This window comes from Bufo gargarizans, chromosome 1, assembly GCF_014858855.1.
Source record: "Bufo gargarizans isolate SCDJY-AF-19 chromosome 1, ASM1485885v1, whole genome shotgun sequence".
NCBI lineage: Eukaryota > Metazoa > Chordata > Amphibia > Anura > Bufonidae > Bufo > Bufo gargarizans.
The window spans coordinates 701146188-701160267 of record NC_058080.1 but is presented as its reverse complement, the minus strand read 5'-3'; the positions used below and the strand labels follow the sequence as shown (position 1 = coordinate 701160267).

The 14080-nt window shown below is 40.4% G+C and overlaps 1 protein-coding gene across 6 annotated transcripts in view; it reads right to left on the bottom strand.

The window, feature by feature from the left end:
* LOC122924807 overlaps positions 1-14080 on the bottom strand; it is an 83019-nt gene that overhangs the window by 42644 nt on the left and 26295 nt on the right. For 3 of the 6 annotated variants that reach the window (XM_044276252.1, XM_044276254.1, XM_044276249.1), the window contains exons 3-4: positions 12528-12619; positions 5554-5597 (exon numbers count right to left, since the gene is read on the bottom strand). The exons of 1 other annotated variant lie outside the window; for it this stretch is intronic. The gene's annotated coding sequence lies outside the window, so the exon portion shown is untranslated. The remainder of the gene's footprint in view (positions 1-5553; positions 5598-12527; positions 12620-14080) is intronic. 2 more of the 6 variants (XM_044276255.1, XM_044276250.1) reach the window with 1 other exon arrangement.

The following is a 14080-nucleotide window of genomic DNA, read 5'->3' as shown; positions in this document are numbered from 1 at the left end:
TCTGTATTGATGGAAGCGCTCATAGCAGCACAGTGGACCCCCCAGGAGCAGTAGGCCCAGAACTTGCCCAGGTATGCTGTGTGCTAACATTGGCCTGAGAACAATCCTTCCGTTTCAAAAAATTCTCTCATTCTTCCTCTCAAAAAGGCATCCGCTCTGCTGTTGTTTACCCCAGGTACAAGCCTCATGCTGAAGTATATGTTATGCTGTATATGCCTCAACACCCGAAGCCTAACCAACCTAATCACTGGTTCCAAACTGCTTGATAAAATGTTAATCACATTCACAATGCTCATGTTATCGGACCAAAACACCACCCATTTGTTCTGCAACTCTTCTGCCCATAATTCCACTGCCACCACAATAGGGAACATTTCCAGCAGTGTGATATTCCTCAGCAGACCCTTAGCTTCCCAATCTGCCAACCATCTACCTGCACACCATCTCCTCTCAAAATACACCCCAAAACTCTATGCCCCTGTCACGTCTGTAAACAACCTTGGGGAAAATGTATCAATTGTTGTGAAGCAAAACTGGCTTAGTTGCTCATAGCAACCAATCAGATTTCACGTTTTATTTTTTAAAGGAGCTGTGAAAAATGAAAGGTGGAATCTTATTGGTTGCTAGGGGCAACTAAACCATTTTTCCATTACACCAGTTTTGATAAATTTGCCCCCTTATCTTTTGATTGCATGGTGGCTCTTCCAGCCATACCGCTACCCCATTAAATTAATTCAAGAACCTTTCCCACATCATCAGATCTGCCTTCAATCTTCACCCTATTCGGATCTCATGAAAGCGTTTCTTAGCCACCACTGTGCTCTGTTCGATGCTCCTGGAAAAAAAATTCTTCCCATTGGGATAAACCTGCATGAAAAGTTCAATGACCTCAACAGGGACTGCATTTCCCTCAAAGAGACTCTACTCCTGCTTTTCATGGCCCTCACAGCCCTTCTCAAGGTTGTTTGTCTATCACACCTGCCTTCAAGTTGATTTCAATCCCCAAATATATAATCTTCGTGGTAGGAACCATTGTTTATTCACTTGCCATCGGTACCCCAAAATCCTCCATCAGATTAATAAACTTCCCTATCAGGCTCCCACAAACCCTTACAGTAAATATACCTATAACTGTCAGCATTCAAGGGCAACAAATGAAAGGCCAATTATATGTCTACTTCACAATTAGTGCCCCTTTTCCCAAAGTTCTCACCAAATTGATCGCTTCCTCAAATGACTGATAATGTACCTCACATAGCTCTTTGTCAATCAGCATTATTCACAGACCCGCCGTTAGGATAGGACAAATGCTCAATTATTCTTTATTCCCTCACTTCCTTCTTGGACACAACACCCAGCGGCAAAACCCAGCCCTTCTATGGGGGGTACTTTAAATGGCCCCATCATTCTTCCCAATTGGACCTCTTTTCTTTCACTTTTCCCTTAAAACTTCTGGATTTTTTTTTTTGTGAACTTCAAGTTCTTTACCCGCTGCACCCCCTCAACCCCAAAAGACACTGGTAGTTTAAAACAATTCTCAAAAACTTTCAAGAGCAAATCCGCCTTGTCCCTCAAAGGATATTTCTCAAGCTATCCTTTTAGTCTGTCTAGTTTCACCGGTGTTACTACTTTTTAAATTGGAATGAAGAGCTGCTCCCCTTCCCCTTAAAACGTTTCTTAAAACACTCCACTTGGATATGATTAAACTCGCAATTTGCACAGCTATGCCTGAATTTGAAAGCAAAAAAAGGTGAATGCCTGTTGTGTCTTTTCATAGGTATATAAGATTATATAAAAATATCCTAATTATAGTGGATTTGGTATATAATAGGCCATGTGTGTTATATTCACCATTTTGTATGTATTTTAAAGATGGCCGAGAGAGGTTCATGGAAAGGACACTGTTCATAAGGTTTATTCTCTCATAGATGTACCAGTCTGAGAAGAGTAGTGTTGGGCGCGAATATTCGAATAGCGAATATTAATCGCGAATATCGTCACTTCGAGAATTCGCGAATTTTTTAGAATATAGTGATATATATTTGTTATTTTGAATATTCTCATTTTTTTTTCATCAGTAACCTCTCTTCTTGCTTGTGGGCCAATGAGAAGGCTGCAGTGTCTTTGTCTGAGCTTAGCAACATCCCTAGCAACCAATAGGAAAGTTGCCTACCCCTTACTATATAAGAACCTCCCCAGCAGCCCTTGTATGCAGTATTTTGCAGATCTGAGAGAGAGAGCAGTGTTATTGCTGTGCTCTCTGCTTTTCTGTGTCCTTACATTAGATAGTTAGTTAGTATATATATATATATATATATATATATATATATATATTGTGGGGATGTGCTCGTGGTAGGCTACGGTAGCGGCGGCAGTATTAAGGCAATCATAGACAGTCTTTGTGATACACTGTGACTTTATTCACACCAACGGCATAACAGGCAATGTGCAGACCACACAGGTGCATATCCACATAGTGCATAGAACAAAAGTCCTTCCATAGAAAATAAACAGCAGGTTTGAGTCACCTTGTTTTGGACAGACCACAGCAGTTCTGCAGGCTTCTAGGCTATCTGCCTTTGTCTCCCTCAGGCCAGAGCCCCTTCGGCTCGTAGCACCACAGGTCCCAGGGCTATCCTTCAATGTGTGCTGCGCCCAGACTCTCCTTCACCAGCACTCACTCTGTCTGTGTAAATCTCCAGCACAGCAAGACACACCCCACCCCCATCATCAGCAGGCTGGGTTCTTTAAAGGCCCAGCTCCACCAAAAACCTGGGCTGGCCGTGGGGAACAGTAAGAACCGGCCCGGACACGCTGCGCCAGCAGCATTCGCCGCTGTAACCGCAATGATCCGGTTCTTACTCCACCGAGGCCAGGACCTCTGGTGGCACGTATCGTCCGTCCATTATTATTCCGGGGACTCTCCTACAATATATATATATATTATACAGATAGTTAGTAGGAGATAGTCAGTGTAGGTTAGATAGTGATATAGTGTAGCTGATAGGTTCTGCTGTCCATACATGCATGCTACAGACATAGTGCTGTGATCTCACAAGTTCACAACAATACTTAGTGCACCAATCACTAATAAGTAGTCAGACCTGTTAAAATGTGAAGTTGCACGTATTGCGCTAAAATATTTGCATCATTAGTGCTGATTTTGCAATCGCAAATATATTGGAGCACTCTATCTGCATATAAAGCTATTGTAATATTCTGCCATGCCAACCATTTTCTCCAGTCTCACGAAACTTCTAGCAGCTTGAAAAATGTAGCTATAGTGACCCACGCCTGTATTTTGCGCGCATTACGCGAATATTACATTGCCGATTTTTTGCGATCAAGAAAATAATCTCGAATTTGCGCATATATCACGGATATTCTACCAAATATTCGTGAAATATCGCGAATTCGAATATTACCCCGGCCGCTCATCACTAGAGAAGAGTCATTCTTGTCGCTTTGTGGATTTATGACTGAGATAAGAATATTTTCTAGATGCATCTGGTGTTAATTACCCCTATGGATTAATGTCTGTTGATGAAGCAGAAAATCTTTGATGTATATGCATAATGAACATTAAGTTTTTAGTATAAGATAATCAATAGGACATATGTATTGTTTTATATTGAATACATCTTATATATTTCTCACTAAGAACGCATACATTCCTAGAGTATGAGGAAAACAGTTTAAGTATAAACCTTGTTAATTAATCTCTGTCTAGGGAAAGATGTGTTATTTTAACCAACCATCAATAACCCATTGGAGTAGCAGAGGAGGCACAGATGTCTGTGAGAGAACAAGGTTCATTATATTATTATCGGTACATAAATCTGAGAGTGTGAGAAACATCCAACTGGTACCAAAGTCTGTGCTTAATTTGTATACGTGTCAGAACTAATCCCTGGAGCTCTGATTTAAGGTTCCATATGTCATGTGTATAGAATGTGAGACAAAGTCAAACTTGGATAGTTAACCCTTACTAGAATGATATTAATAGCTTAGGTAAAAGTGTCACCTAGGGGTAAATGAGTAACATTACACCAACAGCAGAAATGCATTTTGGGTAATACAATGACATCACCATCATTATCATATGTACACGCCTAACCGACAATGATTGGAAAGCTCCAAGTTAGGAAGGTGTATCTAACTGATAAGTTTGTGATCATAAAACACACACACGAGGAGGAAAACAGCAACAGGAGAAAGAACAGGGGGAACAAGGAAAACACAGAGAAACAAAGAAAGTCTAGGAGAAAAATCCCAATGACCAGAACAGACTTTGGAGCTGACTTCCCTTAGTCTCTGCACAACATCTGCATACTCGGGTAATGTATAACTTTATGCTGTGTAGTGTTGATATAACTTAATTAGCCTGATATTTAAAAAACTCCCCGTTGTATGGCGGATGTATAGTGTTAAAAGTGCTACATCAATATTGTCACTATTCAGTAAAGATGCACATTACTGAATAAAAGATCTGATATTGATTTCAGAGGAAACTCTCTGATTGGAATAATTTAATTCCATAGTCAATACCAGGCTTGATAATAAAGTTGTGTGGCAATACTACCTGATTATCTAAGATTTGTCATAGTTTGTGCAGAGCAAGGGTTCGTATCTATCATTAACATTATTGAGTTTTATATCTGATAATTGTGGTTGAGACGGATCGTATTACATTTTATGTTTGAGAGGTGTTGTGTATAAGTTGGTCTTAGTGTTAGAATTTTAGGTACTGCATATCACTGTGTGTTATTGCATATTATTGACTTTTATATTCATTAAGCTTTGATTGTATCTTAAGTTATTGTATAATAAATCATTTATATTTTTGCACAGACTCTTGTACCATGATTTACTGATTGCACAACATAATTAAATTAACAACAATCTCTTTTTGAGGTGTTTTTATATGTCCACCTCGAGGATCAATTCCCTTTTAAATGTTTCTACTTTGATCCTTTCTTTTATATAAAGCATTTGCTTTATATCCCCGACATGCTTTCTCATTAAATGACAAAAAAGTACTCTGATAAATAAAACGATTATAATGAGTTCCAACAAAATTAAAGAGAATAATCGAAAATCGGTAGTAGAACCCTTAAAACATAAGCATTTATTAGTATCCTTAAAATGACCCTTGGTGGTCAAATGTAACTAAATAACAAACAAAAACACCCTTATTCAAAACAGTCAAGGGCCCAGGGGTAGGTATATGCGAGGATACAACCATGTGAGAAATAAACACCTTTCCCTATAATAATCCTGGTTAATCCTCAGCCCGGAGGCATCACCTAGTGGTAGTGATCCTTCATCCTCGTACCTGCCCTGGATTGCCCTAAATGCGCCCTAGCAAACCAATTAGTACCCTATCACCCCAATGCGTTTCTCCCAGTATTTGGGTTCATCGGGGGGTACACATAGAGGGTGGTTAAAAAGGGCTAACCACCAGCTACAATTCTCCCCCCTCCTCCTTCACCTACAAAAAAGGAGGAGAGGAAAAGTGAAGCCAAGAGGTGGGGCTGGTTGAGACTACTATACCTGAAGTGGATATGTGATCCAATATAGAGATGGCTGGGTTCCTCCTAAAAGATATAAATAAAGGAGACCCCATTCAGTCACCCAGTCAAATGCAGCACACAATCCTAATCGAAAAAAGGAAGAAAGAACAGTACTCACAATTTCATATGCACTGTCAAGCGTCCAGCCCCACCAGAGATACCAAGATAAAGTGGACCTGTGGTGAGGCTGCGAGCGCAGGTTAAAATTACCGTGCCAGATGCGCTCATTCGCACCAATAGCCGCGTGACTTCCGATTCGGAACGCATGCTGGAGCGCAAGGTATCTTACTTCCAGTTTAGCGATCATGCCAGCAGAGGGACTAAGAGCCAAACCTCCTGCCTACACAATCAAGGGGAGGCGATGGCGCAGAGCCAAGCATCGCCTCCCACAAGGTAATAAAATAGGAGGCGAAAACGTAATTAAGCTGGTAAAATAAAACAAATATAAGTTGTAGAAATGGAAGATGACCATGAAAAAGGTAAATTAATTACCAAATGAGGCTCAAATGCTACTAATTTTAGAGAGACTGGAGATATATATATATAACAAATGATCGAGGTAGTACGGAAACACAGCCACACATATACAGAAAAAGTCAGTCCCCACATATGAAAAACTGAAAAGGGCGGAATCCCAGACCATGCAGAGGGAATCATATAGAAATAAACATAATTGATAATAGCCAGGTGGCAGGATAAACGTCACCCACATATACAATCGGATAGTTCGCGTATCCATGGCCGCTACAGGGGGTAAAGTACAAAAATTATTACAGTGAGCTCCCAGGTATCAGGTATCTACAGAAAGCAGCTAAAGGTCAATCTTTCATTAAGACCCCTGGGGGACTGGGATCGGAAAAGGTAAATCCATTCCGATTCCTTTTGAGGAATTTTCCTATCCCAGCCCCCCTTTCTCAGTGGTGTGGGAATCATTTCCAACACTGAGAAATGCAATATATTGGGGTCCCCTGAATGCTTATCAATCGCATGGCTAGCAACAGATTCTCCTCCTCAACTCATGGATGGTTTTACCAACATAGTCCAATGGACAGGGACATTGGCAGATATAAACCACTCCCCTGGTTTTACAATTGACAAAATCCCAGATCGAAAAAATGTGATTCGTGACCGAACATGTAGCCATTTTAGAGGTGGAGATAAAGGTACATGCCTTACATCCTCCACATCTGAACATGCCAATAGGTCTCCTGGAAAGCCAGGTGTCCTTGGCAGGTGGAGCCACATAGTGGCTACGAACTAGACGGTCACGGAAAAAAAAAATTGCCAAAAAAATGAAATTCTGAAATTTCATCTCCATTTGCCAATAACTCTTGTGGAACACCTAAAGGGTTAACAAAGTTTGTAAAATCAGTTTTGAATACCTTGAGGGGTGTAGTTTATAGAATGGGGTCATTTTTGGGTGGTTTCTATTATGTAAGCCTCGCAAAGTGACTTCAGACCTGAACTGGTCCCTAAAAATTTGGTTTTTGAAGATTTCTGCCTTGTAACATCCCCAAAAAATTTAATATCATTCCCAAAATGATCCAAACATGAAGTTTGGGGAATGTAAAGTAATAACTATTTTTGGAGGTATTACTATGTATTATAGAAGTAGAGAAATTGAAACTTGGAAATTTGCAATTTTTTACAAATTTTTGGTAAATTTGGTATTTTTTTATAAATAAAAATGAATTTTTTTTTACTTCATTTTACCAGTGTCATGAAGTACAATATGTGATGAAAAAACTATCTCAGAATGGCCTGGATAAGTCAAAGCGTTTTAAAGTTATCAGCACTTAAAGTGACACTGGTCAGATTTGCAAAAAATGGCCTGGTCCTTAAGGTGAAATAGGGCTGAGTCCTTAAGGGGTTAAAAGTTTTCAAATTTCACTTTCTCTACCTTTATAATAGATAGTGATACCTCATATAATAGTTATTACTTTACATTTCCCATATGTCTACTTCATGTTTGGATCATTTTGAAAATTAAATTTTATTTTTTGGGGACGTTAGAAGACTTAGAAGTTTGGAAGCAAATCTTGAAATTTTTCGGAAAATTTCCAAAAGTAGCAAAGCAAGGGTTAACAGCCAAATAAAATGTAATATTTATTACCCTGATTCTGAGGTTTACAGAAACACCCCACATGTGATCGTAAACTGCTGTACGGGCACACGGCAGGGCGCAGTAGAAAAGGAACGCCATATGGTTTTTGTAAGGCAGATTTAGCTGAACAGGTTTTTAGATGCCATGTCCCATTTGAAGCCCCCGTGATGCACCCCTACAGTAGAAACTCAAAAAAGTGACCACATTTTGGAAACTACGGGATAAGGTGCCAGTTTTATTGGTACTATTTTGGGGTACATGATATTAAAAAAGGTGCCAAAACATCAATTTTTTGGTTACCTTGCCTCACATTTTTTGTGAGGCAAGGTAACCAAAAAATTGATGTTTTGGCACCTTTTTTTATTTTGAACAACATTCATCTGACAGGTTAGATCATGCACTATTTTTGTAGAGCAGGTTTTTACGGACGCAATGATATCAAATATGTCTACTTTCTATGATGTTTGTTTCAGTTTTACATAATAAAGCATTTTTTTTAAAAAAAATTAGGTTTTTGTATCTCCATTTTCTAAACACCCTATTTTTTTATTTTTCTGCTGATCGTCTTGTGCAGGGGCTCGTTTTTTGCAGTAAGAGTTGACATTTTTATTGGTACAATTTTGGGGTACATATGATTTTTTGATCATTCATTATTACACTGTAGGGGGCAAGGGGACCAATTTTTTTTATTTATATATTTTTTTACAGCGTTTACCTGAGGGATTAGGTCATGTGACTTTTTTATAGAGCAGATTATTACAGACGTGGCAATACCTACTATGTCTACTTTTTCTTATTTATTTAAGTTTTACACAATAATAGCATTTTTGAAACCGAAGTAATGATATTTTATTAGGCGATACCTAATATGTAAACTTTTTATTTATTTATTTCACTTTAGCAAAATAATAGCAGTTTTGAAACAAAAAATGATGTTTTAGTGTCTCCATGTTCTATTTTTTGGGCGATTATCTTAGGTAGGAACTCATTTTTTGTGGGATGAGGTGACGGTTTTATTGATACCATTTTGTGGGACATACGCCTTTTTGATCGCTTGGTGTTGCACTTTTTGTTATGTAAGGTGTAAAAAATGGCTTTTTTTACACCATTTTTATTATTTTTCTATGGTATTTATCGGACAGGGTGGATCATGTGATACATTTATAGAGCCGATCTGTACGGACGCGGCGATACCTAATACTTTTTTTTTTTTTTTTACTTTATTTCTGATGTTCACTTTTGGGGGTCTGATCCTCTCTGAAATGCATTACAATACATCTGTATTGTAATGCATTGCCTGTTTGTGTACTACAGTGAGTAGTACACGAACAGGTTGCCTAGGAGACCCAGCCTGAGTAGTATTAGTCATGGGTCGGGAAGGGGTTAAGGATACTAATAAATGCTTATGTTTTAAGGGTTCTAATACCAATTTTCAATTATTCTCTTCTCATGATATGCCCAACAAACAATTTTCCCTCTGTTTGCTGTTCCAGTGATAGAGATGTGGATATAATTTTTCCTCCTTGATGTGTCATATATGACATATGCTGTACTGCTGTTAGTGTGAAGCCATTACAAGATGGCGCTGGCACCTAGATGTTTACATAGTTTACATACCAAAGTTAGTAAAACAATGCACAGTGCGCAGATGCCAAGTGTTATCTCTTTTCTTATTTTTGTATTCTAGCAAATGGAACAATGCTACGAGCCTCAGAGGGGATGTCCTCTCTGATGATATAAAAACTGCTTAACTTCCTGTAATAAATGAGAACTGCTTTGACCTAGGATTAAGACAATTTGGAGCAGTAGAGCAAATACATTTGGCTCTGATTGAGAGCAGCTTTAACACCAGCTTTTCCCAGGAAAACTGACCGTGTAACTGTTTTTCTGACAATCAATCTGGACCACAAATCCACGTACTTCTGCCCAAAACTCAGGACTTCGTTCCCCGCCATTTACTTCTAAATGTCTTGTTGTAGTCCGACCAACCAGACCCACCATAAAAAGAGCTGGCATCCACTATCAAGTCCATATAGCACCACAGGTTTCCACAATTTCTCTGTCCCTGTTTTATTAAAACACTAGTAAAAAAGACAAAATCCTTAATCCATTTTATTATCAATCTGCGTCTCCTCTCTCCTCCTTCAGTGCTACTGTCCCTCGTTAGCTCAAATATATGTAAAAATTTTCTTTTCCAAATTTTTTTCATGGTCTTGGGAGCTAAATGGGAGTATATAGGTGATACAGTGCAAGCATAAGTATCCAAAAATTGACTAGTAATTAGATTTTTATTAGATTTTGGTGTCACCTGGGTTTTTAAATTAGTAGCTATTTAGAAATAGTGACTTTTAAAAATACCTTTATTAGTGATATTATAGGTATAGGTATGTATATACCAACAAAGTGTTCTACAATTTCAAAAGGGATTATATATAAATTGCTTTTGATAGGGGAGTAGTGACCCCTATTAATGATACAATAATATCTATAGACTAGTACGGTTCGAATATCATATCAAAAGATAGGAAAAAGGGTCTGAGGAAAGGGCAGGGCAGACACAATGCTTACCCTAATTAGCCCTGAAAACTGCTCAGCCCAGGGTAACCTCCTAATGGTGGGGGTTCCCTGTCCCCGAACCTAATCCTATCAACTCCCTAAATTGACCCTAGCCAAAATTAGGATAAACCGATATGATATAGAGGAAATGGAAGGTGGTACAATATATGGAATCACCACCCACCCTTATCCAACAATCAAAGATACACAAAAATAGGAGTGGAAGGAAGCCTGGATACTGTCTAATCCACTCAACTATATAATACGCACGTTTTTTATATAACAAACACATCCTATTATACACACCTCAACGCGTTTCGCCTGTATGGAATCAGGCTCATCAGGAGGTAGGTAAACATTAGGACAGAGTCCAACTAGGATAAAGATGTGAAACTGATACAAGGGCGATAGTATGAATACAAAGATACTTAGCTACAGATGTTCAGAGATGAGGGCGTAGATACAGCATTACCAGAAGGCATGATGATTAAATCCAACAGGAAAGATACCTAATAAATGGGGTAAACTGTTACCGGCACGACACCTGGGCCCAAAGCAGGCTACTGGGTGAAGTAATGACCAGCACCAACACTATGTAAGTCTTTTTGGCCGTTGAAACCACTGTGATTGTGATTCTCTAGAGCTGTAATTAGTTATTCCATACCTAAGTGTCCGCCTTACCTATACATCTTTTTAGGTATCTTTCCTGTTGGATGTAATCATCATGCCTTCTGGTAATGCTGTATCTACGCCCTCATCTCTGAACATCTGTAGCTAAGTATCTTTGTATTCATACTATCGCCCTTGTATCAGTTTCACATCTTTATCCTAGTTGGACTCTGTCCTAATGTTTACCTACCTCCTGATGAGCCTGATTCCATACAGGCGAAACGCGTTGAGGTGTGTATAATAGGATGTGTTTGTTATATAAAAAACGTGCGTATTATATAGTTGAGTGGATTAGACAGTATCCAGGCTTCCTTCCACTCCTATTTTTTGTGTATCTTTGATTGTTGGATAAGGGTGGGTGGTGATTCCATATATTGTACCACCTTCCATTTCCTCTATATCATATCGGTTTATCTTAATTTTGGCTAGGGTCAATTTAGGGAGTTGATAGCCTTAGGTTCGGGGACAGGGAACCCCCACCATTAGGAGGTTACCCTGGGCTGAGCAGTTTTCAGGGCTAATTAGGGTAAGCATTGTGTCTGCCCTGCCCTTTCCTCAGACCCTTTTTACTATCTTTTGATATGATATTCGAACCGTACTAGTCTATAGATATTATTGTATCATTAATAGGGGTCACTACTCCCCTATCAAAAGCAATTTATATATAATCCCTTTTGAAATTGTAGAACACTTTGTTGGTATATACATACCTATACCTATAATATCACTAATAAAGGTATTTTTAAAAGTCACTATTTCTAAATAGCTACCAAGCATAAGTATCCCCAGCCCCCATCACCTTCACCAAATTGACCGTCTACGCTGCTTCCCCATTTCTTCTTCCACTCATCCCCTGTAACATCAGTAGTGTAGATACAGACAAGGACAGTGAGACCCTGAACTGCAATCACCCACTGTCCCTAGCTACTTGCAGTACAAGCCCTAAATGGCTAGAACGCAGCTGGTCGACGGTCCCTAGTCTACTAAAGTGCAGAAACATACAAACACACACAGACAGATAAACACAATACCAGAGTCGTCAGAAATGGGTCAGAACCAGATGGGCTACGCAGTACCAAAACGTGAGAAAGAGAGTGGTCAGAAGATAAACCAGGGTCAGAGACACAGAAAAATCAATCAGCAATGCTGTAACAGGAAACCTAGCTAGTGAGCCAAACAAAAACTATCCCTGACAATGGTAACATGCAGTTAGTGGATTTGAATAGAGTGCCAAGTTCCTGGATCAGAACCTGATAGGTGTATTGACTCGGTGCTCCATTAGTCAGAAACGCAAGTACACAGTCATAGAGCAGTTGAGCTATCCATCAACCCACTGCTAATCTTTCCCAACAATGCCCGCTGTCGGGAAAAACAAAGAATTGCATCCTGTAGTAAGGATGCGTTTGCATCATCAGGAGGCTTGGCTCAGCAGCGCATCTATCCCGGCGAGGTCATATTGAGGATCAGGATCGCTGCTGCATCTTGGACAGGTGAGTTTATTACACCCTCTTTTTCCTTCAATACTTTAGCACACTTTTTAAAGACCTTCAACATTATATCCTGCTTGGATCCTCTCTCTTCCCCATCCGATGACTCATCGTCTGATGAATCAGGGGACAACTCACCCATGTTGACATCAGCATCAGCTTGTTCTTGTTGGGTTTCTTCAGCTCCTCTTGCCTTGTCCCTTTCACTGCTATTCTCAACTGCTCGATCCCTGGAAGAAGAATCACAAAGCCAGTATACATTGTCTCCACAATTCTGACTTTACTCCCAGTTGTATTACTCTTGCTGAGGCAAACCCCGTTCCGCCCTACTTCATGCTGTTTGCCTCCATTTGTGGGGTTAAAATTAGTTGAGTTTCCCAAATGAACTGGCATGTGTGGTCTAGACACCCCTGAAGGCCCACCTCTTGCTGGCTAAATGTACAGTTTTAGGGGTCTGAAAAAAACCATACCAGGGTTATTAAACCACCCATAATTGCTGTAGGGGGATGGACTTTGCCACCACATCTGGACTGGCATGTCCGCATATTGCTGGAAATGGCCCCTGTTCATGATCCCCATGTTATGTGGCTGGTTGCCTCATGCAGGGTGAAGATGAACACTGGCCTCCATTTCCTGACCAACTGGAGGTGCTGCGCAACACTGCAGAGAGCGGAGGCATGGATGACAGAGGAGTAGTAAAAGACTAGTGTGGCCACCAGGGGCGGATTGGCCACAGATCTTACAAGGACATTTCTCAGTGGGCTGATGCCCAGGAGGCCGTCTGAGCCCTTCTAACAGCCAGCCAGAGGAAGTTTTTGGGGATGTATTCTGTGCTGATGGGGGCAGTATTTTATGATGGACTGTGGTATTTGGCTCTGTTAGAGTGGTATAATGTGCTGCAATATGGTATTGCTGGCCTTGCCTTCTATCAATTTGGACCCGACTACAAAATGGGACCACTTTTAGTATTTTTTTTCCAGGGCCACTTTAAGTTCCCAGTCCGTTCCTGGTGGCCACAGCATAATTATATGTATGGAGTTAGGAAAGGGGTTGGGAATTAGGTTTCAAATGTGGCTGTGTGCTGATTTTTCCCCAGGGTCAACAGTTGAGCAGCAATTGGAGCAACTTCGGGTTGGCAATGCTTATCATAATCTGGTCTAGATGTTTAGTAGAACCACATGCAGCCTCAACTGGGCACAATTACATGTTGCCATTCATGGTTCCCTCAATGAACTGTAGCTCCCCACAGCTGGCAGCACTTGCAGCCCCAAACCATGACACTCCCACCACCATGCTTGACTGTAGGCAAGACACACTTCACCTGGTTGCCGCCATACACGCTTGACACCATCTGAATCAAATAAGTTTATCTTGGTCTCATCAGACCACAGGACATAGTTCCAGTAATTCCTGCCCTTAGGGTCCATTCACACAAATCCGCAAATTGCGGATCCGCACTATATCCGGCCGTCACCCCCATAGAACTGCCTATTCTTGTCTGCAATTGCGGACAGGAATAGGACATGTTCTATTTTTTTCTGGAGACGCGGACTGGAAGATCGGGGGCGAGCTCCGGAAATGCAGATGCGGACAGCACACTGTGCTGTCCGCATCCATTCCTGCCCCATAGAGAATGAATGGGTCCACATCTGTTCCGCAATTTGCGGAACGGATGTGGACCCATTCTACGG